This window comes from Chroicocephalus ridibundus, chromosome Z, assembly GCF_963924245.1.
Source record: "Chroicocephalus ridibundus chromosome Z, bChrRid1.1, whole genome shotgun sequence".
NCBI lineage: Eukaryota > Metazoa > Chordata > Aves > Charadriiformes > Laridae > Chroicocephalus > Chroicocephalus ridibundus.
Genome location: NC_086316.1, coordinates 78,019,722 through 78,045,515, shown reverse-complemented (window position 1 = coordinate 78,045,515; position 25,794 = coordinate 78,019,722). Strand labels below are relative to the sequence as shown.

At 41.2% G+C, this 25,794-nt stretch overlaps 1 protein-coding gene across 10 annotated transcripts in view; it reads left to right on the top strand.

The window, feature by feature from the left end:
• Window positions 1-25,794, top strand: part of CELF4 (CUGBP Elav-like family member 4) — a 712,910-nt gene that overhangs the window by 314,342 nt on the left and 372,774 nt on the right. The window lies entirely within an intron of this gene.

The following is a 25,794-nucleotide window of genomic DNA, read 5'->3' as shown; positions in this document are numbered from 1 at the left end:
GAAAGCCCTTTTTAAGTGTAAGGCAATTGTTGAAGATGCATTTACAGATGTATGACGATAGACAACTGTACATGAAAATCCAGCTTCAGATCCTCAACAGAACTATTTAGCAGTAGCATACTTCTTTAGCAAGCTTTCTGGAACCAAAAGTGATTTGGATTTAAAATGGATCAAGCCCATCCAAGGTTCCTATCGGGCATGCATCTCCAATATAATCCCACTATCATTACTGTATTTTCATGTTCAGCTTGAAAAACAACATTCATTTTCCCATCTCTTCAAAGATTCCTGGACTGGAAAGTCATTGATTACAATTCAGGTACTAATTGAAGAACTGAAGGATGCAAGTGGGTCTTTTTGCAGTGGAATTTTTTACTAGGGAAGAGAGGTGGCAAAGGATGTTTTTGACAAATAGATGCCAATTTAATGCTGCTACGTACACTATTCCTACTCTTCCCTGCAGGGGCTTCCTTTTACAGTCCCACAATGTGCTAGTTTCCAGAGGCTATGCCTCTGATTATTTCAAAGTTGACAGCATTTCAAACAGTCAGCAACCCTGTTTTAAACTAAGCTGTGGTGATTGGTTGAAAAAGACAGCCTGAAGGTCTCCTGATCCAGGAAGCCACTTACACATATGACATCTTCCCCATACCCTCTCTTCTTCAGATCCACTCAATACCAGTTTCTACCATAATAGTACCCTCGGGAAATCAAACAATTAATAATGGCTGAGAAAAATGTGAAGTTAATTGATGCTTGTTTTATTATTCAATGAAAACTGTAGTTGCCCATGATAGATCTGCAATAGCATTTCTCTTCCTCTCTCTTCCCTTTTGGCACTGCAAAGTCTTTGGGTCAGAGAAAGTGATTCTTATATGTATTTGGTAAGTGTCTGGTCCAAATTAACACTTTTGTTGGGAAAACAAATAACTTTCTCCCTAATGTATGATTCTTTTTTGTTTCTTATCTTAAACATGCCTTGCAGAAAATTAACTTGATTTAAAGATTTTTGACTTAGAAGGCTGACTCACAGTTAAAATAAATTGTACTGTAATTTTAGACTTACTTTGTCTAGTGTGATATTTTGTGGTGTCTTTACGTCCTAAACTAAAACGCCCTCTGTCATCAGAATTTTTTGCTTCTGATAGGTAAAAATAAATGGCAACAGAATTTTCGTAACCTTCTTTTGTAGAAACTATACATGTAGAATCCCTAAATCCATTCCTAAAAAAAAAAAAGTTTCAAATCCCCAAGCCATTTTTTTAACTCTTCTAGATCCATCACTTTTCATTAGTATTGAGTTTGGAAACCAGGCAATAGGAAAAAGCACTGTTTTGAAGTAACACACTCAAAAACACCATATGGATAAGTTGATTTTTCTTCATTAAGCCTTCATTCTTGGACCAATACTCTTGGTCCAAGGAATCACAGAGGGAATTTGAATTCCCTCTGAATTCTTCAGAGAGGTTGCTTTTGTTGTGTTCTGGATATATGGTCTTGCTTTTTTTCTGTTATAGTTGTGAGATTGCACTTGGGGAAGGGAGGGAAGGCGAATGCAGGACCTTCAGGAAGAAAGGACCATTTGAAGGAGCAGAATGTGGAGACAGGATGTTCCAAGTATAACAGGGACATAAAAAGGAATAAAACATCATTTTGGACAAGCAGAAAGGGGGAGAGAAGACAAAAATGTTGAGTCGTTGGCAAGCTCTAAATCAAGGAGGGGGGCCTTGAAGTCAAGGGCAATGCCTTCCATTATATCAATACAATTAATGGCATCCTTATGTTCAGTTATTTGCATTAACAGCAAAGTTAATGCCGGCAGAGATCAATGCCGAGATTAGTGATGTCCAAATCAACATGCTTTTAAGCAAATTATTTCCACTGTCTGGGTCCCTCCTCTAGTTAGTAGCATGAATCTTTGGTGGTGTCTGCAGCTCCATCAGCAGATGCCTCGTAAGGGCTGCTATCTCTTAAATATAGTCATCCTAACATTAGTAACACTTGCACAGTAAGCAGGAATATCAGGTCAATAGATCCACTCACTGTGTGTCCTGTACATCAGCAAAGGTGGCCAGAAGCAAAATCTCCCTTTTGCGTTAGTTATTAATATTACCATTATTATTGAGAATATTTTCATTTCTTTTTTCTACTTTCCTCAGTCATACAGCCTGATCTGCTTATTTCTTCTATGAAAATGGCACTGCGGTCTCGTAGCATCAAACCTAAATAAATAAATCACACAAAATCCCACGAGCAACCTATATCATGTTGCAAAGGAAGCAATCAGGCAGTCGTGGTCCGTAGTAGCTCCACAATGTGATGAGAACATGCTTCAGATGACAGCACGCTTCCTGCCAACAGGTGGCCTGGGACCTTAAGACCTGCAGCATCAACTATGAAAAGATGCTTTTGGTGGGAAGCTGGTGAGAATAAAGCTAAATCTAGCTATCTTAAAGTATCTCAAGAACATCTTAAGGAAAAGATCTTTGACAGCAGTGACCCAAAGTGTTCTGCATCCAACCCACAGTGAAAATTATTACTTAGTCCTGTGTACCTGGTTAGGTATTGATCCCCATTCAGCTATTCCTATAAGTTCTTCTCTGCCTTTGGGCCCTCTTATAGAACGCAGAAATTCTCCAGATTTGCTTCTGCCCCTACAAACATTTGGACTTGACAGACGTCGAGTGTCTTTTGGCATTTTGAACATGTAAAATCACCAGCAATGGTGCTTTCTACATCTCCACAGAGGCCACACCCAGATTACTCGATGTAGCCGCTAGCAACTCTGGGCTGGAAAGATGTTGGCAAGGGCTGATCAAAGTAATTTTGACAACGTTTTTCTACTGAAAAATCATGTTTGCAAAAAAAATGCATTATCTTTCAGTAAGAAATCATCAGGGATGTCTCTTAGATTCAGGCTTGAATTTCTTTTGAAAATTAGTGACAGGGGAAGAAAGACAACTCTGGAATAACAGGCTTTCAGGAAAGTATCCAAACAATTCCCTTTTTGCTGATCAATCAACTATTCTCTAGCATTTCCTCCTCTCTTTCTTTTTTAATCACTACAATAAATCTGCATACTTTGTGAACCAAATTTTCAGTTTACTAGCAATCCTGAAGATAGAAAATTGGAGAGGACTCTTTAAGAAATACCTTCTTAAATACCGTTCTGTTGGAAGAAATGAAAAAAAAAATAATCGAAGTGCAGATTATTGGCAAGATAGTTATCAGTACACTTTCTGATGGCTGGATTGGCAGGTATATCGTGACATGTAATATTCTTGGGTAGCAGGTAGTATTGGATAAGCATTTCACAAAGAAATATCTACTGTAATTAAATAGTGGTGGCTTTGGCACCTTGAGGAACTGTATAACCTACTTGGATTCTAATTTCTGTAATTTCCACAGACCCTGTCACCTCCCTCACAACACAGCAAACTTTCCCCCCCTACACATGTTATTTCATGATGCCAAGACATAGTGTCAGATAAGCAGAGTGCTTTCTTGCAACCATTTGCTTTCCTGATAGCCCCCCAATCCTTGCTAGACTATTAAGAAAAGCCAGAGGAAGGTGAAGAGAAAGTCTTTGGGTTCTGGCTTAATTCAGAGCACCTGCTGTCTTCCTGGGTGCCAAAATTGTATAGCCTTGTTGGGAGCCAGGATGTAATAGCCTTGTGTCTGATAAATAGCAGCACTAAACGTGCTACAGCAAAGGTTTTCCGTACTATAATAATTGTAGGTGCTGACTTGGTGCAATATATCTTTGCCAGCGTGTAGTGATAGAATAAATAGCTGGTTTTAACTATAGGATCAGGACAAGCTAATGCAGTGATTGAGGGAAAGTATCCAGCTAAATGTAGTCTGTCTTTGATGTGCTGTCCTTCCAGCCAGTCCTACCTGTGCTGGGGGGATGAGTGATGGACTCTGTCCGCATTAGAATCCAGTGCTCCTCCTGCAAGCCGGTGGGGCAGGTTCGCCATCAGGGTGCATTGTCAGGGCTCTGTCTGCCCCTGTGACGGCTGCTAGGCAAGGAGGAGGAGGCAGAGAGGAGTCTGAGAAACCAAACACTCCAGGGAGCTGTTGGAGGGGAAACAAATAAAGGTCACAGTCTTTGCAATCTGGTCAGTCTTTGTTGGCCAGGACAAAATTAATGTGAGTCCAGCCCAGCTTCTGGCAGGATTTCCCTCCCACAGAATGGTGCCAGAATGGTTGGTCACCATGTTGACAGTCCTGCAGGGGCCAGGATTGAGAAGGGTCTGGTATCTAAGCTAAAGTCAACCATTTCTTTCCTGCCCACACCTTGGATAGTTTATCTTATTCAGCTGGTTGTAGGATATTTCACACAGTCACTTTCTTCCCTACTGTATTTATTTCTGGAAGTGAAATAAACAAACCTCAGAGAGGATCTCACATTGATAACATGCTTCAAGGGACAGCTATTACGAAAAAATCAGGCTTTGCATAGTGATGTCAACGAAAAGGCTCCCTTTTGGAGGGTCTGCTTGGGATACAAAAGATAAAAGTTTTCCTTCTTGGGCTCTGGAGTTTTACATAACTCAATTTCTTACAAAAGTCCTAGGTGCATTAACAGTAAGTCCGGCAAGGGACCTTTGGAGCACAGGAAAGCACACAAGGGAGGAATCCTTGCTTCAGCTTGACTGTTACTGCAGCTCAGCAGAGTGAAATGGGGGCCAAGGAAGCCAAAGCCTTTTGCTCCCAACCACGTTGCCAGCCGGGTGCTGACACAGGATGAGTGCTCCTTCCCACCACTCCCAACACCATGTTGTAGTTACTCTGCCCTGCTTTGCAGCATATTTTTCCTTCCGTCTCCCTCTTTTCTGTGGGTTTGTTGGTTCTTGCTGCTGGTACTGAGAGTACACTTTGCATAATTTATCTCTTTCCTAATGAGGAGATGAAGGCCTGGCTGCAGCTAATGACACCGAATTAGCTCACCTACAGTCTGAGCACTGGGTCCCATTTACTAAATCTGCTCTTAGTGCGTGGGAGCTCCTGCCAGCCTTTGAGGTACATACCTTGGAGACGTGGCTGGGTGGTCAAGAGAGCGTTCGGGAGTGAAGAGTCTTCAGTCACCTGAGAGTCAGGTGTTTGAATTTTCAGTTGATTCCTTTGCTACAGTGAAGGCTTGAGTGAGTCTGCCTCAGGTGGAGTTAAAAGCAAACTATCCTCATCCAGGACAGGTAGACCAAGGGAGAAAAGATCTGCTTGAACAGCAGATACGGTAATCACGGTACATGTGTCCTTTTAATGCACACAAGCAGTATGTTTCAGGCAGGCCAAGGAAACCAAAATTTGGCTAGAGCATCAGTTGGTTTTAGTAACTTCTAAATGTGTTTCTCATGCAGCAAGGGAAGACAAGCAACCAAAATAATCTCACTGAGGATAGGTGGAGTTTTGGAAATTTCACAGGGGAAAAAAACAACAAACAAACAACAAAACAAAACAAAACAAAAAGCCCAAAAACCTAAAATAAAACCAAACCCTTCCAACAGAGCTTCCTCTGTAAGGCATCAAAGCCTACGCATAATCTCAGGGATCTTTTAAAATGTAGGAAATGTCTCCACGTCAGACTTGGGCACTGTCGCTTTACCCAGGTGAAATTTTTCATTAATTTGATCAATGGAATGCAGGAATCACAGGAATTTGCAGTGTATTTAAAATGTGGCTGTTGATTCTTGGACGTGAATTACATCCTTACATGCTGTCTGTGGGGCGAGGAACCTCAAATGAGATATAGTTTCATGTTCATGCTGTGCGCATCAATCCAAAGTGGATTCAGGGATACTCTGGTAGGGCTTTTTATGTTAGAACACATGTACTATCCTGTTGAGTTGGATTAAAGATTCACAGAATAGTGTCCTGTCTAACTGTGGCAAGTGGCACATACTCAGGGAAAAGGTATCAAAAAGGAAGCGTAGCCTGCCAGTGATGGCCCTTGCTCCACAGGCAGTGGAGAGAAAGTGACATCTCAAGACCAAGAAGATAGGAGCCATCTTACCCTAAGATATGTAACTTTTCCAGGCATAAGCATCTCATACTTTAATTGAAACCTCTTCATAACCATTTTCTGAGCAAAGTGCTTTACATATTCAAGGACTATTTTCATATCCTTACTCATTCTTTTGTTCTGCTCTCTAAGCAGGCACAATTCTTTTGACTGTTTCTTGTGGCTCACAATTTCTCAGCCTCTAACACTCCCTTCTCTGAATTCACTGATTGATACACGTATTTCTTCAAGTACAGTGCCCAAATCTCTCTTCGGCTGGGGCTTTTTCAGTGCAAAAGGACTGTTCTCCACTTTTTGTCTCTCCTAGTTGAGTTCTAGCTACTTGAGTTAGGCATAGTGAACAGTGTTAATGCACTGCCCTGTGCTTTAAAGACTACGCCAGTGCCACTAGAGGATATTAAATATTTCATTGTTTGTTCTTGTTGTTTTTCTCATCACATTGTATGATTTCAGCATGTTCCGTAGCCTAACAGACCTTACTTTACATAATAAAAGCTGTTTAATTCAAGGCAGAATACCTCTTGGATTGTTCCAGTGGTCTTTCCTGGCCTTAGATTTTTTGAATCTTTTAATGTCTTTTCTTGCCTTTCTAATCCATACATATGTGTCCAAATATATGAAGCATGTTAATGCACACACTCATATATTTAAACTTATAGCAATCGTTATAGATGCTTATGTGGTCGTATTTACACATAAATCCATGTCTGTCTGGGTCTATGAAACACATCTGTAGAGATAACACTTGGAAGCATCCAAGTGTTTTCCGCTCCTAGGATGAGGAGCCGGGTTTTGATGGGCTGCTTCTGTCATGGGAGGTAAGGAGTGGACGTGGGGGCAGAGCCCCAAAACTCTGATCTTTCCTTTTAGCTGGGGTGGCTGCACGATGTGCGTTAACATCTGCCCAGCACACCCAACACCTCCCTAGATGAAAGCAGGCAAGACAAGGAGGAGCAAAGCCATTTTACTGCCCCCAGCAATGTGCTGCTCTGGGCAAGTGACCAGGCTTATGGCTAAAGCCATCTCTACATATACTTGCGGCAAGTGTTTAGATATGAATTTCATCACACAGTATCAGTGAGAATAATCCTCCCGGACAAACATGTGCAGGAGAGCAGCAGTCCCCAAAGCAACCTCAATAGCAGGAAAATGGCAAGAGCCTGCTGCATACCAGCCATATGCTAAAAGCATCTCTAGCCCGTGATGAGATCCATGAATCCCTGGGCTTCATTTGCTTCCATGCCCCCTGTTCATATTCATGAGTTCAGTGGCTTTCAGCACAGGTCTAGTTCTCCCTCTTCTGTTCTCCTTTCCAAGGCTAGCTAACCGCAGGTGTTCTGAATTCACAGATTTCTGTTTATTCATGAGCTTGAAAGAAAATGTTGGAAAACAAAAGCTGTTTCTGGCTCTGGATGGTCTCTCTGGTTGCTTGTTTTTTTTGGATTCCCTATCACCACCTCCACCCTGCTACTCCTCTCCTCCTCCCCCCTTGCTGGGAGTGAAATCTCTAAACATGGAGACAAAAAATATACTGGAAATCAGCAACTGGGCACTTTCTCTCTGAATTTCACATGCTGATGCAGTTCTGTCTTAGCCAAAAATAGCAACAAAAACAACAACAACAAAAAGGAAAAAAAAAAGTGTTTAATGCAAATCACTTGCCACTGATTCTTTTCCAAAGCAGTAGCATTTACTCTATAGTGTAGTGCAGCTGGCTGCTGGTCCCCTGTGGAGATCTCTGACTAAGGTACCATTTAGAAACAATTTGGCTGATCCATCATATATATTTTTGGCAGATCTTTTCCCTCATTTCTTTTTCACTAAGAAATTATGACAGATGAGCTTCAGAAACAGAGATCTGCTGCTGGTAATCATCTCCTAGAGGATTATTTGAAGCCTAGACCACCTGTAGATGTCCTATTCATCCTTTGGATACCTGTCCCAAGCTTAGACAACCTGTGGCTGTCCTACCTGTAAACTGAGCTCCTCATCTGGGCTTCTACACATGCGTAAAATCCAGGCTCTCCTGAAATCAGTGGCAGAGCTCTGGCAACACTTTATGCCCAATGTCAAACCCTGCTCATCCACAGAATGATTCTTAAATTATCCAGATCCACATTACATGATTTTTTTTGCCATTCACCTGATCTTTGTGGGTAGTTTCTCCCTATCAAACTTGAGACTGTGTTTCTAAGTGGGGTCAATATTAGGTTTCCTTACAGTCCATGCATAGAAAGGGCATTCCAGGTGCCAGTTCAGTCCCTTGTCAATTTGACTCATTCTCAAGAGGTGCTGTTATTTTTTCAGATGAATGTACAGAAAACCTGAAAAAAAAAAAAACCAAAACAAACAAACAAACAAAAAAAAACCAAACAAAACCCAACTTAAATGCCTGGGCCCTACAAAACCTGTGATTAAATTCAAATCCTTAGGGAAACACAAAGCTGTGTCTAACACTCTCCATTTCCTCTCCAGCTACCCATTGCTGTACTGTCTCTATACCTTCATAGTACTAAGGTGGAAAAACTGCTTAGCTGAAGGAACATGTGTTGCTGACTTAGGAGCCGATGCTTTTCCCATTTGAGGTGCTTTTCTTGTTCTGATTTCACTTTCAAGCGTTTGAGTTCACTGTGGCTCTCAGGAGCAATCTGATATATATTTTTTAGGCTCTTGATCATGCTTATTAGTGTTTTGGTGCCGCTCTGGTTCACAACTCATACATGAGGAACGGTCATTCTATCTTAAGTAGTTCAGCATGGTTTTAAGAAGGAAGAAGAGATTTGCAGTTAGGTCCCTGAGCTGAGTTTCAAGAAATCCAGCTCCAATACCTATCTTTTCCGTAAACAAGATAGCTGTTATGACCTTCAGGAAGTCACTTAATCTCATTGCCAGAGTTCCTGTAACTTTCCATCCTTTCCTATCCATCATCTATGTTTACACTGTAAAGTCTTTAGGCAGCTTAAGCTTCCTGGTAGCACTAAAATACAAATCATAAATTATAATCAGGTCATCTATGTTCTCCAATACTGCATTTAAACAAAAACATCTACGTTTTTTCAGCTGCTTTTCAACCACTGTTATCTTAGCCACTTCAGGCTGAAATGAGAGATCTTACTGTGTTGGATTCAACATACATAACCTTTAGATGTCTGGAAGTCAGATGCTGAGGCTAATCTGGTCATCTAGAACCTTTCTATAGTCAATGGAGAAAGAGGACCATCACAAAAGGAAGTTTGTCTTCTACATCCTCCAGCTATGCATAAGAACAAAAGAAATTTCTCTTTGGAAGTATGTGTTTTTCTTTGATCATGGAAGGATCTAGAATGATTAGATCAAACTAAATGCTATAATGTTAGAGTTAGGATTGACTGAGATAAAATATACCCTATGCTAAGTACGTATACTTTTCCTTGTGTATACTGTGTATACTTTTTATCCAATATCCTGGATAAGCATGATACTGCTGCTTTTTTGTTGATTCAGTAAGATGTATTTTTCGGATTGATCAGCTTCTCTTTCCCATAGAAGCACAGGACAGCATTGTTGGAAGTACCATTTTTTAAATGAGACTCTCTGAACAGGTGTTGTCACAACAGACCCTAAGATACAAAATGCAGCAGTAAAGATGTCATGTAAGAGTGAAACTGCCTGTGAGTGTGCAGTCATGAAACATTTCTTCTCATCCAGAGCCTACCACACATTTCAGGTGTGGTGATAGTCCAAAATTTCTTTGTGGTAACTTTTCTATTAAATGAAACTGGGCCACTTGTACATCTCTGTTTCCCCTTCAAAAGTATTTTTGTTTATGTGTTTGAAACACATAAACATGTGAAGGTTGAGAAGTTAACACTGCCATACCAAAGTCAATCTAAGGATATCTGCTATTTTTGCTTCATTTCACACATCATGTGGTGATTCTTGAAGGTGTAGTCTATGAAATACAGTGACATGATTATGCAAAGATTGCAGAATATGTTTTAGACAAAGATTCATAACCCAGAAGCTTGAATAACCTTCCATGATAGAAAGTGAGATAAATTATTTCTAAGATTTTGATTTTACATGGTTATATTTTAAAGGTAGCTGTGCATATATATACACACGCATAGCATTTATATACAATTCTTTCAATGAACTCAGAAAGAAGAGCTAGAAATGTAGCATCCAAAACCCACTGACATTAAAGAGAAGCCACCTTGCTTGAAACCTACCTGCCTCAATGAGAATGAACTCAGACTAACCAATTTAACATTTCACTTTTCTGTTTTCTTCCTTTTCTTCTCACATGTGCTCTTTCTCTCTCATATTTTAGTTAAAAACAGTAGAGTTTTACAAGATTTACAATGATGGGGTTTTTTTCTTCTTCTGTTAACTTATTGGCTGGCTATAAACTCATGATAAATTTGAGACATAAAATGTGCCAAAGTCTACAAACCCAGTGGATCACCACACGGGACAAATAAAAAGCAGAGCTGCTATTTATCTGCCCTTGGAAATAATTAGTAACTGTAGCTCATGGCTCCCTTGTCCTCTGGATACTCAGGCATGATCAGAAGCCAGATACATTTCAGGGTGTCTACTTACGTCTCACTTATTATTAATTTCTTTCTAAAAAACTTATCTTTGCTCTGAACTGTAGGTCAAAGTGATACAGGAAGAGTTAACTGCATACCTATAAAACACACAGATCAATCTCCCACCCAACAGCAGAGAAAACATGCATCTTTACCCGCTTAGCTTGAGTTGATCCTGCCTTGTAGTGGGGGAAACTGACCTTTGGAGTTCCCTTCCAGCCCTGTTGTCTCTGATTTCCTTCAGGGAAAAGGAAGCTATCCAAAGCAATTTAGGGTGGGGTCTCTGGAGAACGCGGAATACTTTCTGCAAAGGGCAAAGCTAAGAAGAACTCATTCTGCTAAAGTTATTCAATGCTATCCCCTGCCAACATTTACTTAATTATCTTTCTGTTCTATAATGGCAATTGAGTTACGGCTTTTTCCTGGAACTTCTATATCCTTCCCTAGTGAATGTGTTTGTGTGTGTGTGTGTGTTTTAAAGAAGAATAAATTGAGTCCGATCAGTTCTGCTTTGCTCAAGGCAGAATTTATGACGGCCTTGTTGGAAAAAGAAGCCATGAGCTAGGACAGGACAGTACTGCTGCTATATTTTAGCTGTTAAATATGCATCATAAACTGAAGGCTTTTCTCTCCATACTCTTCAAAAATCTGTCTCAGGGATATTGTTGCCACTTGTCAGAATCACGCACTGCCTAAATGTTTTGTTCCTCTGTACTCACTCAGATTTAGTGCTTGTGGCCTGCATTCATCCGGATCTCAGGTGCATAGATTTGATGTTTCAACCCCATCCCCTCACTGCAGTGATGGTTTGATGGCCATATGAAAAGGAAGGGTGATCCCCTGCACAGTACGTATCCCTGGTGAACTGAAGGCATAATTTACTCTGCTATCCACTTTCCCTTGCGTTATTTTGGAGAATACAGCTGGATGGGACCTTCTCGGCTAATTTTAGCTCTGTAAAAAGGAAGGTATTCAGTCTAAACTACTATTCTTAGCTTTTTATAGTCAATAGGGAGGGACAGGCACCTTTGTAAGGCAATGGATGCCACCTTTTGCAGCACAGGATGATTCACTGCATGGGACACCTGACTCCCTGTTGATGATACAGCAAGTGGAGATGCCTGGAATGAACCTTATGTCCAACTTTTTAGATGGTGAAATTTAAGTGAGATGAATTTATGTCTCGACCTTAGTTATGTACCTGGCAAACAAGAATAAGCTGACTTTTCCAGAGGTGGTTCAAGGATAGACACACTCAAAGCTGTTGTTCAGTTGGTATTTCAGGGGGGCCATAGCAGATGCTGAGGAATCATACCTTGTTTTCCTTCAAGAGCTTTTCCCAAGCAAGAGCTTTTCCCAAGGCCTCCTAGTTAGCAGTAGAAGTTGCCATCAAAGTCAGTTTACTCCTCATTTCCATAGCCTACACTGACAGAACTAAACACTTCTCCTGTATCAACCCCAATAAGGGTAGCAGCCATCAGTTGAATGTACAAGTAACAGCATAAAAGAACAAAATGATAGGCTCTTTCCTTGCAAGAAATTTTTGACACTTAGGACACATGAGCACCTTAAGTTTCAAGATTTAGAAAGTTCTCCCTCTGCTAATTTTTCAATTCCATTTTCATATATTATTTTTACATTTCTCTGCAGCAGGAGGAGGTCTGCTGTGTTGCCCTTTACCAGAAGAGAATACAGTCATGGCAACAAGATGCAAGTAGAGAGAAAAGGTGATAGAATATTTTGCCAGTGACTGATCATGTTATCAGAAACCTGCTTTTTAAAAAAATACTTGACAACAACCTTTCCTGCAACTCTCTAGTAGTGAATAGTTTCCAGCTCCCAAACAAGGAGAGACAGGACAGAGTGTGACTGAGTGGAGGCCCAAGGTGCCTTTGCACTAATCCTCGTGTCCTAGTGTTATTTGACTTTAGTTTTATTTAGCATCAAGTTTTACTTCTATAAGGAGAAAAGAGAAAAGGAAAGAAAAAGAAAAAAAAAAAAAGAGAGCTGATGCATTTTCCTCTTCCTGTGGAATGAAATGCCAGCACTTGTTGAGTTGCATCTTCATCGCTGCCTTGGGGGTATTTGATTTCATGAATCTGATTAAATTATTCTGCTCTCAGTATTTCTTTAATATTGCTTTATAAAATATACTCCTAGTAGCTTCAGTAGTGAGAGCACTTGCTGTACTTTCTTTAAAGCTTGCGTGGTCCCTCCTGGGGCTGGGGGAAGAGCCCTTATTAAAGAGTTCAGGGATAAAAGCTTCTTCCTCTAGGAGAATTACTTTGAAACAACTGAAACCCACACATACTTTTTCATAATGATTACAGAGGCACCCATACTAATGCCTTTCAGCGTAAGGTATGGCCATCTCTGATTTCATTGGCAGAAAACCTCTATCTGTAGAAATTTCAGAACGTTGTCATCTGATCAGAGACACTATCTTGATGGGAGCTGATAATCAGCCCATTTTCCCCCACAGTGTTGAATACCTGGAATTTGCTCTGTGGTGAAGCGTTGTATTTTTATATAACAAGGGTTTCTGAGGCCCTGACCTTAGCTGGGGTAAAGCACTGCGTAAACATCCACAGAGGGACTGTCCTTGTGGCAAGGACCACATAGACCTCATCAGCAGCGTGGATAAAATCAAAGTGGACGGGAAAAAAGCAGAGAGGAGGTTAAGTAAGGCCACGCCAAAGGTGAGTGGCAGAGCTGAGATAAAAAACGAACTCCTCCCTCCACGCCTTGCTCAGTACTGATGCACTGTCACTCAAGGGTCCTGTTATAAAAGGAAATTAGCAGCCCTGCTGCTGTACTCTGCCCCTTGATCTGCTATCAGTTCTGGCCACAGTGGCTTAGGACATTGGGCTTTCCAAATCACATAAGAGTTTTAGGCGCATAAATCCCAAGGCAGGTCTTTGAAGCTGAAACTGAAGAACCCAGCCTTTTTCTTTTTTTCTGTGCATTAGCCACAGAGCATGTAAAGCATGAGCAAAGGTACCATATACCGGGCCAATGTACTGAAAGGCATATTCAGACAGTAGGCAAAAGTCAAAAAGACAGACTCTAAGGCTTCTGATCAGGCTCTTTCCTCCTCAGTCTGCTCACATGTTCTTAGACATTTCTGTTCATTATATCACTTGAAGGCTTGCAGGGTGATGTGCAAGGAAACTTGGGCTCGTCCTCTTCCTGGTTCCTAATTCATCCATCTTGTTGCAGCTGATGAAAGCTCTTTATTGTTATTAAAAGTCTGCAAATAGCTCTTAAGTTGCATTCCTTCTCTGAGAGTGACACATAATGTATATAAACGTATATAATAATTGTTAGGAGCAACTCAGCAATCTACTGCTGGTTTGCAAGATAAATGACATTAATCAACAGGATGCCTACAGAACTTTTGGTGAGTCATTTGTTATGCTAATTAAGCCACTTAAAGTAAACTGTCAATGAATAGAGATTTTTGACAGCTGAGATGAGATGTGGGGCTAATTAGTCAGCTGCCATAAAAACCCCTGCCCGATTTTAATAATGTAATATTTAAGAGAGAAGATAATGTTAATCATCTGACCAGACCTCTCTCCCACAGGATATAGTAGCAAAAGGCATAGCCCATCATGAAAATCAAGTTTCTCCAGGAAGAAAGCAAAACAAATGGCTGGCTGCACAGAGATGACAACCTTTGCAAGAGAGTTGATGTGTCCCATAGGTTACAGCGAACTTTTTAATTAATACACAAAAGCCCGACTTTTGCTCTAAATTACCTGTGTCCTTTTAGATCAATCCCCTTGTTTTCACTCAAAGTATTTTGCATTCATGCTAGCAGCAATGAGATCATTGGGTCTGACTGTAAGACTTAGTCCTAACCTACAAATCAAATGGATTGATCGGATACACACACTGAGTGTCTAGAAGGCATGAGCAGCATTTTGGCAAGTCCTTTGGAGCTGGGTTGTAGAAGATGTAACAGTATGAAGTTATGACTGAGATCAGAGGAGAAACTTCAGGATGTTACATCTCACTTTTCTTGATAGTTTCAAGAGCTTGTAATTACTTCCATTGTTTCATAGCACTGCCACTTTCGCTCTTGAAATAATGCCAGCCAGGGGGAGTGAGCTTGATCTTGGGACCGTCCAAGACAGCAACAAAGGACTTCTGGAGTGGAAGCCTTTTGGTCCTAGAGCATACCAGGAACTTTCTATGTCTAATAGACTTAGAAATACTTTAAAAGAAATTACTGTTCCTCCTCTACTCAGCTGCTGTATAGGATAAGTAACTAATCTTGATACCACTGAGGACATGCCGAGACTCCTGTTGTCTTAAATGACAGGACCCAGTGCAAGTGCATTCCATCCTGAGGTGGTCCCAATTCTGTAGCAGATAAGCAATGATTCCAGTACTACAGCAAGTGTCAGTAGTAATCGCCAGTTACCAACTTCCCTCTGAAATTCTCCCATTTCACAGAATCACAAAATCATAGAATCACAGAATGGTTCAGGTTGGAAGGGACCTTAAAGATCATCTAGTTCCAACCCCCTGCCATGGGCAGGGACACCTCCCACTAGACCAGGCTGCTCAAAGCCCCATCCAGCCTGGCCTTTAACACCTCCAGGGATGAGGCATTGACAACTTCCCTGGGCAACCTGTTCCAGTGCCTCACCACCCTTATATAAATGATTTTTTCCTGATATCCAATCTAAATCTACCCTCTCTCTACTTGAGGACATTGCCCCATGTCCTATCATTACACTCTCTGGTAAAGAATCCCTCCCCATCCATCCTGTAGGCCCCCTTTAGGTACTGGAAGGCCTCTATAAGGTCTCCTCGGAACCTTCTTTTCTCCAGGCTGAACAACCCCAACTCTCTCAGCCTGTTTTCATAGGACAGGTGCTCCAGCCCTTGGATCATCTTTGTGGCCCTCCGCTGGACCCGCTCCAACAGGTCCATGTCCTTCTTGTGTTGAGGACTCCAGAGCTGGACCCAGTACTGCAGGTGGGGTCTCACCAGAGCAGAGCAGAGGGGCAGAATCACCTCCCTCGCCCTGCTTGCCATGGCTCTTTTGATGCAGCCCAGGATGCGGTTGGCTTTCTGGGCTGTGAGTGCACATTGCCTGCTCATGTTGAGCATCTCATCCACCAACACCCCCAAGTCCTTCTCCTCAGGGCTGCTCTGAAGCCATTCTTCGCCCAAGCTGTATTTGTGCCTAGGATTGCCATGACCCAGGTGCAGGACCTATTATGCTTGCCGAAAACTTCCTCAAAACAATTTCCTTTTTATTGCAGATTTCCATTCTTAATGTCAGCCAGAAAGACTGTGTGGAATCACATCAGCCTTATTTGCTCAGTACAAGCTTTGGAAGGAAAATAAAATTAAAAAAACAGCCACTCTTCTTAAATGTTGCCATGCAAATTTTGCTTTAAAACAATAGGGTGAAATAAGGGAAGATGAAAATAATTTCCAGTGCTGTTTGTGCTAATTTCCATCAAAAACAAGTGTAAGACAAAAACTTTAACCTTCTTTACTTTCTGTTTTTAGCTTTTTTGGAACTTACTAGTCTTCACAAAGCTCATTTGGAAGAAAATTGATTTTTTTTAATTTTAAATTTTCAAGCTTTTGAAAGTAGCAGCATGGTACATATACCTGAAGTTAATACTTATCAATAAGCTAGGGAAAAGTGTTCAAAGCAGTCTTTCAAAGTGCTAAGAAACAAAAAAAAGGCACCAATTAATGTTTTTAAAATCATCAGTAGTACCAGTCAATGGCCGCATCTCATTATCTGTCTTTTTCTTAGTTTATATGTGTGTATACACCTACATGTCTACCATGATAATACTTATGTTTTCATGTGCCATAACAATAGTAAAAAGTTAAAATATTTATTTCTGTGGGTTGACTTTTACCTTTTTTGTTTCTGTCACTCTGACGTCCCCCTTTGACACATTCACACAAAGAGTCATGCACATGCATGTTATTCAATAGACTTTGAATAAAATCTCTACAATGAACTGCATTTTCAGGAGCACTAGAAACAACAACACACATTTTTAGTATCAACACAGGTTAACCTGAAAGTCTGTGATGTGGATATCACAAAAGTCACAGATTAGGAGCTGGTATTGTCACAAGCCCAAAGTGCTAAGACATTTTTTGCTGCTGCTTATAGGAGGAATTATGTTGACAAAACTTCACCATGAGGGAAAGCCAAGCATTGCAAGGACAGAAGTAGAAAGCTTTTACCAAAGCTTTCTCTTTGGTAAAAAAGACTGTGTCAGTGAGCCCAGATCTGGCTTCTTCCACTCTAAGTAGCAAAGGGATGTCTCCATTCACCAGCTAGTTCAAGGGAGGCCAGTCTTCTTATTGGGGCTGGGCTGAAAAAATCCCTTGTATGACTTGTAAACACTACTAATAATTGGGGTAGGGGAAAACATTCAGAAAGGCTGACCTAACCTAGTCCCACCAAATTCCTTCCATCAACCACAGAGAAGCTTTCTCCAAGCCTACTCTGCTTAAGCAAGCATGAAGTACAAGTGCCATCACTCAGACCTCCAGACCTGCTTAATCCGACAGGCCTGAAATAGATCAAAGCGCTCCAGCTCTTTCCTTTCTCTCTGTTTTCTGGTGTCCTGACACTCTGTGTCTTGCCCAGTCTGGAGCAGCGTCTGAGTTGGAGTGGGTGATGTCCTTTAAATTGAAGGGTTAGTGAGGGCTGGGAAAGGTGAAGTGTACATGGTAGGTCTTTAGATTGAGTTAACAAAGTGAACGATCTGTAGGGCAAGAAGGCAATGCCAAGGAAAACCAAAAAAGAGATAGTTTCAGAAGCACCAAAGCCTCTGCCTCAAGTTGTGAGCAGCTAGCAGGCCTATTTCCCCTCTGTGTCCAAGTTAGAGAGCTGAGAAGCCACCGTTAGATGATGCTCAAGCAGACACTCAGACACAGGCTCAAAATCTGTCCTGGGTCCAACTGATTTGTCAAGTGTGTCCTATGCTGGGGATCACTCAGAGCTCAGACATGGGCTTCAATTGCTTAGGACAGGTTTCTTGCCCAGAACGCAGCTGATTTCTCGAGGATTTTTCAAATCCAATTTTACGTGATTCTGTGTGGAAGATTTATCTCAGTCAGTGGTCAGCGACTCTCGTATGTTCCCCTTTTAATCAACAAAAAGATGCAAAACTTTCAAGGCCTCCACTGGCCATTTGTCTTTGATTTTCATACGTTTTCAGCTTTAGACATCTGCATTGTACTTTTCCAAATGATAGCTATTGGAAGAACAAGACAAAATGTTTCTGTTTTAAGCTCTCCTTAAAGACATGCCTCCTTTGTGCTACAACAACTTCATGCAATATTGGCTCTTGAGCAACTTGTTGTTTTAAAGAGAGACTGAAGTTCACACTTTTTCTCTTCCATCTAAGGGAAAAAAACAAACAAACAAAAAACAACAAACCATCAACAAAAAAACCCACACACTTTTGGTGCAGAATTTTGATTCATAAATCTACTAATTTCTACTAAAAAAAAAAAAAAACAATTTGGCTGATCCTTGTTCAGAACTGCAAACCCTAACTCTTGTCTATAATTTCAGTTTTCTCGCTTTTCCACTAATGCTGAGCAACTTTGAAAGAGATTCCTGAATAGAGTGTGCTGTGGGATAGAAAACCCAGGGAAGATGGCAGAGGCGTTCATGTGTAGAGTAGGAAATGATCTTTCCTTCACCTTTGCCAAGTACAAGGATTTTAAATCCAGAGGTTGGAATCTGTATGTGCTGGGAGGATCCTAGCTAAGAATATTCTTCTAGAAAACTCCAAATACTTCTTTAACTCGACTCCAGAGTGAAAATGCACGCATCAGAAGTGAGCCCATGCCTCAAATTCTGGGTGGGGTTGAAATCTAAAGTCACGTTTTGCCACTATCCTTAGTCTCTATAATGACCTAGACCGTCCCAAATTTTTCTGAGAAATAAAGGGGTGTGAAGAAAACATCCAACTTTACAGCCTTGACCTATTTCTAATCCTGTTCTGATTGCTAGTTACTGGGCTCCCTTCCAAACATACTGTTTACTTTAGGGCTGATTTTTCTCCATCCAGATTAAAATTCCAGTGAGTTTCTTTCATTCCTTTAGACTGTAACCCCAAATGGGCCATGGTATTTTATTCAGAATATAGTAGCTGGATAATGATGCTCTCAGCAACCCACAGAAACTAGGCAGTTTGTATATGAGGAGCTCGTATGCACACAGAAACACGCAGGAGCTCATGCATACAATTCTGCACACTGCCTCATATACACACATACAGATAAATGTGCTCCATGAACACGCTCATGGCTACATCTGTGCTAGGCACATACGGACTAAACAATTACACTCGCCTATGAGCCTGTCATAAGGCAACAGAAATGCCAGCTGCCTTTGAAGTTTCCCGAAGAGCAGGAAAACGAGTCAACAGTGCTGGCCAACATCACATCATTAATCATCTATTAGCCGAGGTTGTGTGCTCCTGTCACCTGTCACTTTGTAATGCATGCAAATCACTCCAAGAGTAACATTTTCAGCCTGACATTTCCAGGGCCAGAGCTGGGATCAACCTGCTCTTTGTATTCAAGATGAAAAGTAAGTGAAGAAACAAGCGGTAAGATTGTTGGAAGGAGACAGGGAAAACTAAAGAAATAAGAAAAGTAATGAAAAATTGGTCAGGAGAGTTGAATTTAAAAAAATAAAGTTAAAATAGTGAGGGTTTTTTCCTATTACCAGGAAATATTCCATTTAAAATCATATCTCTGCTCTATAGCTCTTAAAGAGAGGGAACCATAGAGATGATGCTATTTTCCTGCTAAACTCTGTAGAAAGGGAGAATACTGCCTCTAATTTATTTTTTTTTACTTGGAATTTACAAATTAGAAATCCCATCTACCTTTAGAATTCTGCATCTGAACTGTTTACTGTAAGTTCCCATTATGGCCAATGGATATAAATAAGACTTTTTTTATACCATCCTCTGATCTCTGGTTTAGATATGTATCTTAGGAGGAAATGAATTGCTGAAGTGCATGGAGGTGTTTAGTTCTTTCTTTTGATTAACAAGGGAGTCGAGGGTGGCTAGCTCAGATGTACACAGCCACTGTAGGTATCTATGTTCAGTGAGTTGAATCTCACCCCTATGAATTTTTAACTCAGTTTGAATTCTGATGATTCAGAAGAAACAGAAAGTGTGATACCAAACTAATTTCCTCTATTATTTTTGCCATGACTATTGAAAGGTTAATATAAACTCCTTGTAGCCTGGATCTGGCCAGTCTGAAGATGCAACATTAAGTCTTTAATATCTTTATTATGCATTGTGTTCATTAACCAGGCACCTTTTCAGTAAATTAATGTTCCATGTGCAGCTTCTCCACACCGCTACTTCCCAGCCCTCCCTGCCATAGTGAAGACTCAGTTTAAATTCTCTTCGGGTAAGTTATATCTGGCCAAATGTCAGTACCACAGCAATCTCTATTTGAGCTGGTCCACCATGGCCTGTGAAGAGAAAAAGATGACTTTAGGCTTAAATGTATCTCACAGTTAAAGAAGTACCTGTAATAAATCAGCTGGAGATGTCCAGTAGTTCAGGTGGACACGTTCACAATCGTATCTCTTCAGACAGGTAATAGGTTCCCATCCTTCACATCTGTGTTTCATAAGATACTCATGTTAGATTTCTGTCCAACCCCCTCCTTCATTGTCATCTTTCCTTTCCTTTTCACTGTTTTCACTTTTCTTCCCTTTGGCCCGCTTTGGCAAAATATACCCACCCTTTTCCATGTTCATCCTTACATGGATGAACATTACTTCAGTGCAAGCAAAGGACAGCCTCTGGCTGAAAAGAGGAGGGATCACGGGCTTCTATCCTGTGTCTCCCCTCTGGCAGGGGTGGTAGTGCTCTGTGCCACACCACATCTCATTACACCAGGAAGGCGGCCGCAAATTAATCTTGCTTTTACTGGAGGAGAGGCAGTGCTAGGAAACCACAATATGCCATCAGCAGCCCTCACCGAGATTCAGTTCCCTGTCTCTGTCCTCAGAGGAAGCCAAGTATAGAAATTTTCTTTCCCATTTAGAGGCTGAATTTTCTTTCTTTTCTCTACTGAGATAAATCAGCTTTATTCTTTAATTCTTTTGCTATTAGGGGATGTGAAAAGGAGCTATATTTCTGCAGGGATGAACAGGGAGACATCCCCTCTGTGGAGTCTAAATTAGGGTGCAGCACTCCAGGGACAGAGGGGCAATATCCTCCGGCAGCCCACAGGATACATATTTGCAGGAGATTTTGAGGCTTATTTCTTTGGATAGATAAACTGCAGATCATGAAGGCAATTAATCACGGACTCATGGACGAGTACATCTGGAAGGGACTTCAAGAGGTCATCTTGTCCATCCCCCAGCACGGAGGCAGGATAAATGTACACAGACCATCCCTGACAGATGTGTGTCTGCTTCTCTCTGCTTCCACTCTGGATGCTCTCACACCATTATCCATCTAGTGAAGAAGTTGAATTGAGGTTATGAGCAGAAGCAGGAAATATCACTTTTTAAGCCTGAAGATTTTCCCCTTACTATCTCTTGGGACCTGAATCCAGGTTTTGGCAAGTGGAAGATCCAATCCTCAGTGTAAAATCTTATGAAGGGAAGGCAGTGTGAGCAATTTGTTCATTTTGTAGCCCAGGTTCTGTTCTGAGATGTAAGACCTTTTTGATTGCTTGTTCAGTAGTAAAGCTCAAAATTAAATCTTATCTGGATGTGTGCATGTGTAAAAATGAGAGCAAAAGAGAAGGAGGAAAAACTAAGTAAAAGAAGACTGAAGAGAAAAAAAAAGAGAAAAGGGACAGAGAAGAAGACAAAATGTGTAAGATGAAGGGGAAAAGTCAGCGACAGGCAGGGACTGACTTGAAAGGAGGAATGAAGAAACAGAAGGAAGATGTACAGGCTGAAGTGAGAACATGAAAAGCTGCTGTTTCTTAGGCTAGCCATTTCTAACAGAGAGATCAGAAAGACTTTTTGTTGTTGTTGTCCTTAAGTGACTTCTCCCACTGGCTAACATCTCATTTTATGGCAGGTAAATAAGCCTGCCTAATTGGTCCCTTGTTCAAGAATGGGAATATCGAGCTGAGCCTACTCCTTCTGCAGTGGGATCTTGTCCAATTTATGGTCTTAGCAGATGTGATCTCTTCAGGGTTCCACTGTAATGATAAATTGAAACATTTGAATGCTGCGTTTCCAGGTCTGGGCATCCAGCTTTGTGAGTGGGCAGAGAGGATCTGATCAAGTTTCCTTCTGAAATGACAAATTATTATTTCCAGAAACATGACTTAGTCCCATTTGCAAGCCTAACAGTTGTGGGGGCCTAGAGTGGGTTGGGAGAAGAAGGATGTACCAAGGTCACTTGAGTCTGAAGGACTCAGGTCTGGGAGTCAAGATCTCCTTCAAGAACGAAAGTCTGGAAGTGCACCTTGAGTCAGGAGCACTTTAAATTAAGGTGACACTTAAAAACACTTTATTAATAATTAATAAGTGATTAATGAAAATTACTTTTTAGCTGATAAATTGCTCGAAGACACATTAGAGCACGTTTCAGAAAGACGTGGATAAATATTTTTATGCATTCCCGTTTATAAATGCTTAGTAATGGGCTCTCAACTTTCAGGTGCCTCGGCATCATTTATCCCCATCATCCTGGTGGCATGCTATAGAGACATCTTATAATCATTTATTTTCAGAATTTGTTCCTATTAATCATGTATTAATTATTATTAAGAAAACATTTGTGCACACTCCTCTTAATCTGAATTCTTGCTTGACTGGTTTTCCTAGGAGTGTGGAGGAGCACCCAGCTTACACAGCTCGTCATGCTACTCTAGAGCCAGGCAGGTGGCATTCTGGCTGGTGCAAAATGGTAGTTCATTAGCTACCTCAGTTTACCCTAGCTAAGGTTTGAGCTTAGCCGGTTCTGTCCTTGCTGAATTTTGTCCTATGGGGCAAAGAGAGGATCTACAAGGATGCATGTGCACTGCTACTAGTGCTAAGTAGCACTGCTGTTTCTGTAGTGTCTGGACACTATAGGATGGGACTTCATTACTGAAATCTCTCCTCCTGTGAAACAGACCAGTGGGTTTTCCTCCTATCTGGTAGGTGGCAAGCCATGGCACAGATGTACATTAGTCCAGGTATTGGAAATTGTTTAGACACCTGTGGAAATTAATGAGCTTGCAGATGAAAATGGCTAATGACTTGCCTGCAGCTAAGTCCCATGCTGGTTCTTTACCCACTGGGTCTTTCTGCTGCAAGGTCAGGTTTGATCTGTGAGTGAAGAGTATACAGAGACAGGGAGGAGATGGGCTGTGTAGGTCCTTTACACTGGGCTTTGGCTGAATCTGTTCCTCCATAAAAGTCAGAACAGCATGAAGGCTACTGTTATTTATATTAGCTTTAAGGATTGACAAGACATAGGGAAGCCTAAGGAAGTTATAAGGATGGCTGCAAAACTGGCCCTAAATCACAGAATGAATTTCTGGAGCCAGACTGATTTTTTGACTGACTGGCAATAGAGCAGTAGACATGACTGCCTGGCTGGTGATTTTTAGATTAATTTATGCCAGCAGTTCCTAAGCCTGAGCTCAGAGTCTGTTGCCTTTAAGACCCCTCAACATCAGTCTGAGATTAAAGGAGTAACCTGTTCAGACCAAGTACTGGAGACAACACTTGCTCGATACTTTAGTCTTCCAGTCAACAAAGGGCTGGATGATCTCTGCTTTGTCCTACTAAACAAAGTAAAACACAGTTAACAGCTGCGTTTCTCAGTTTAGAAATTACTTCAAGTAAGTATCTCAATTTATTCACTTCATTTTTAATGGTAAGAGAGGACGATGTTGCAAAAGAAGTCCACTTTTCCAGGAAAGTTTTTGAAAAACATACATTCCTTGGAGACTGAAAAAATAACAGACTATTTCCCTACAGCATTTCATCTCGTGATTACTTTCTTTCTTATCTATCAAGCTGCAAATGAAACCTCCTGTGCCAATTGGTTCAAAGTTATTGAGGGGAGAGGAGAAGAGAGATAGATATGTAAATAGACATTTAGATGCGCAATAATCACAAAATCCCTCATTTATTTAGGAAATCAAACTAAAAAAATAATTTGAAAATTGAGTCAAAGTTTCCTATGTCTGTCCCTGGATCTTATGCAGAGCTCTGTGACAACAGACGATTGTACAGGACACAATAGCCCTGTGACTCCCGAATTGAATTTGTTCTGCCTGTTCATAACCCGTTTGTGCTCAATTTTTATGCCTGTTGCAGCACACACGTTAACCAGAAGCATTTCTCACAGACAATGATTTCTCCATGAGCAGCTGTGGAATATGCACAGAGCAGTGACTTGCTGAATTCATAATTATGAATGCTCCTACTGGAAACACACAACTGCAAAAGTTATGCTCTTCCAGGCAGAGAACAGAAACAATTTATCTGCCTGCCTAGGTGCTTGTACTCCCCGTGTCAGACTGTGGAAGTGCCTCTCTATCATTAGCTGACTTACTGCCTCAAAAACTTTGGAAAAGCAGGAAAATACTAACTCAGTGTCCTAGATGTGGGGAATTAGAGACAGGACGAGCAACCTAGCTGAGCTGGGAATTGAACTAAGGTCTAAATCGAGTACCCATCCTTCCAGCTAAACTCCTTGTCTGATCAAACCCATCCACTACCACTGGGTATTGAGTGTCTTGCCTTCCTGATGGACGGCTGCAATCCAGCTGTAGTGCACGAAACGTCTCTCCCATGCACCTTCATGAATAGCTCTTAAAAAAAAATAATATCTACTCAAAAATAATTTGGCAAAAAAATATGTATCAAAAAAAAAAAATCTCTAAAAGCCTCTCAGTCCTTTTCTCAACCCCACAGCTGTGATTTTTAAAATTATACCAGTGTTGCCTAGAGAGTAGAGGACATGGTATTGCCTAGAGAGTAGAGGAAAAGAGGAAAAATCTAAGAAAAAAATAAATCTGGATTCTGTTCCCATATTTTTTTTCCATTGGGCGTGCTGCATGACTTGGGTTATTCATTTTCCCTCTGCCTACCTGTGAAATTAAGGCAATTTGGGTAAATTTGCTGAAAACTACTTCCCACAGAAGGTGTGTAAGGCCTATGTGTTGTTAATCACACCCATCTGGAGCTGTTATGAAAGGATAAGGAAAGGGCGGGCGCGCAGAGATAAAGAAACGCACGTGGTGCGTACACATGTAGAGCTTGGAAGGCACATGAGACTGGGGTTTGTCTCAGTGCAGGAGCTGCAAAGAGCAAGTGTGGATGATGAGACAAGAGCTGGAGATTTAGAGGTCTCTTACAGTCACACGGCTCAGTCAGACCAGGGCTGCTGACACCGTGATCCTGCCCGTTGCGTAGCCATCACATGTTCCCTCTCCGGGCAAACTCTGCAAGCGCCTGGTCTGAACCGATCTCTTCCCTCCTGCCTTATCGGGGCTGACGCGTGCTCCAGTCCAACACCACCTGAATACCAGATGCTGGAAAACCCTTGCATTCTTTATAAGATGCTCCAGGGGTAGCTAGCAGTATGTCATGTCTCTGCAGGTATTATGAGAAAAGAAGCAGAGACGCAGGTGATTACAAATAGATTCAGAGATATAACTTTCCATCCAATTCCATCAGCCCTGGCCCTCTTTAATATTTAGCTGTTTCTCAATAAACTAAAATGACAGCAGAGTCCGTCCTGCTGAGTCTTTAAAATATATGTGTATACATTATATACAGATCGCTCCTTATTTCTTTCTCTCCTTATATCATTAAACTGGTGTTGTGTCTACTGCTCTGTAAATGTGTAAATGGCAGATTCTCTTACAGATAGTGGAAAAGTTTGAATAGTGTGGTTTTGCTGTAGACGAAGGAAGGGAGCAGGAAGAGGAGGACTGTCGGCATGTCTACTGGGTGATGCATGCGTGGTTGGGGTGTTAAAGCAGAAACTATTTCCTCAGAGTCTTGGAGGTATGTTCCTTGACAGACTCCTACACCCATGAAAATGATAATGTGTTTAAATTCTTCCTTAGGACCCTAATCTGCCTTGTATTGGGCATAAAATATCTAAATAGAAGTTAGGTACCTTGATGTCTTTGCAGATCATTCCAGTTTCTCCATTCCCAGTGTGTTAATTTTTATAC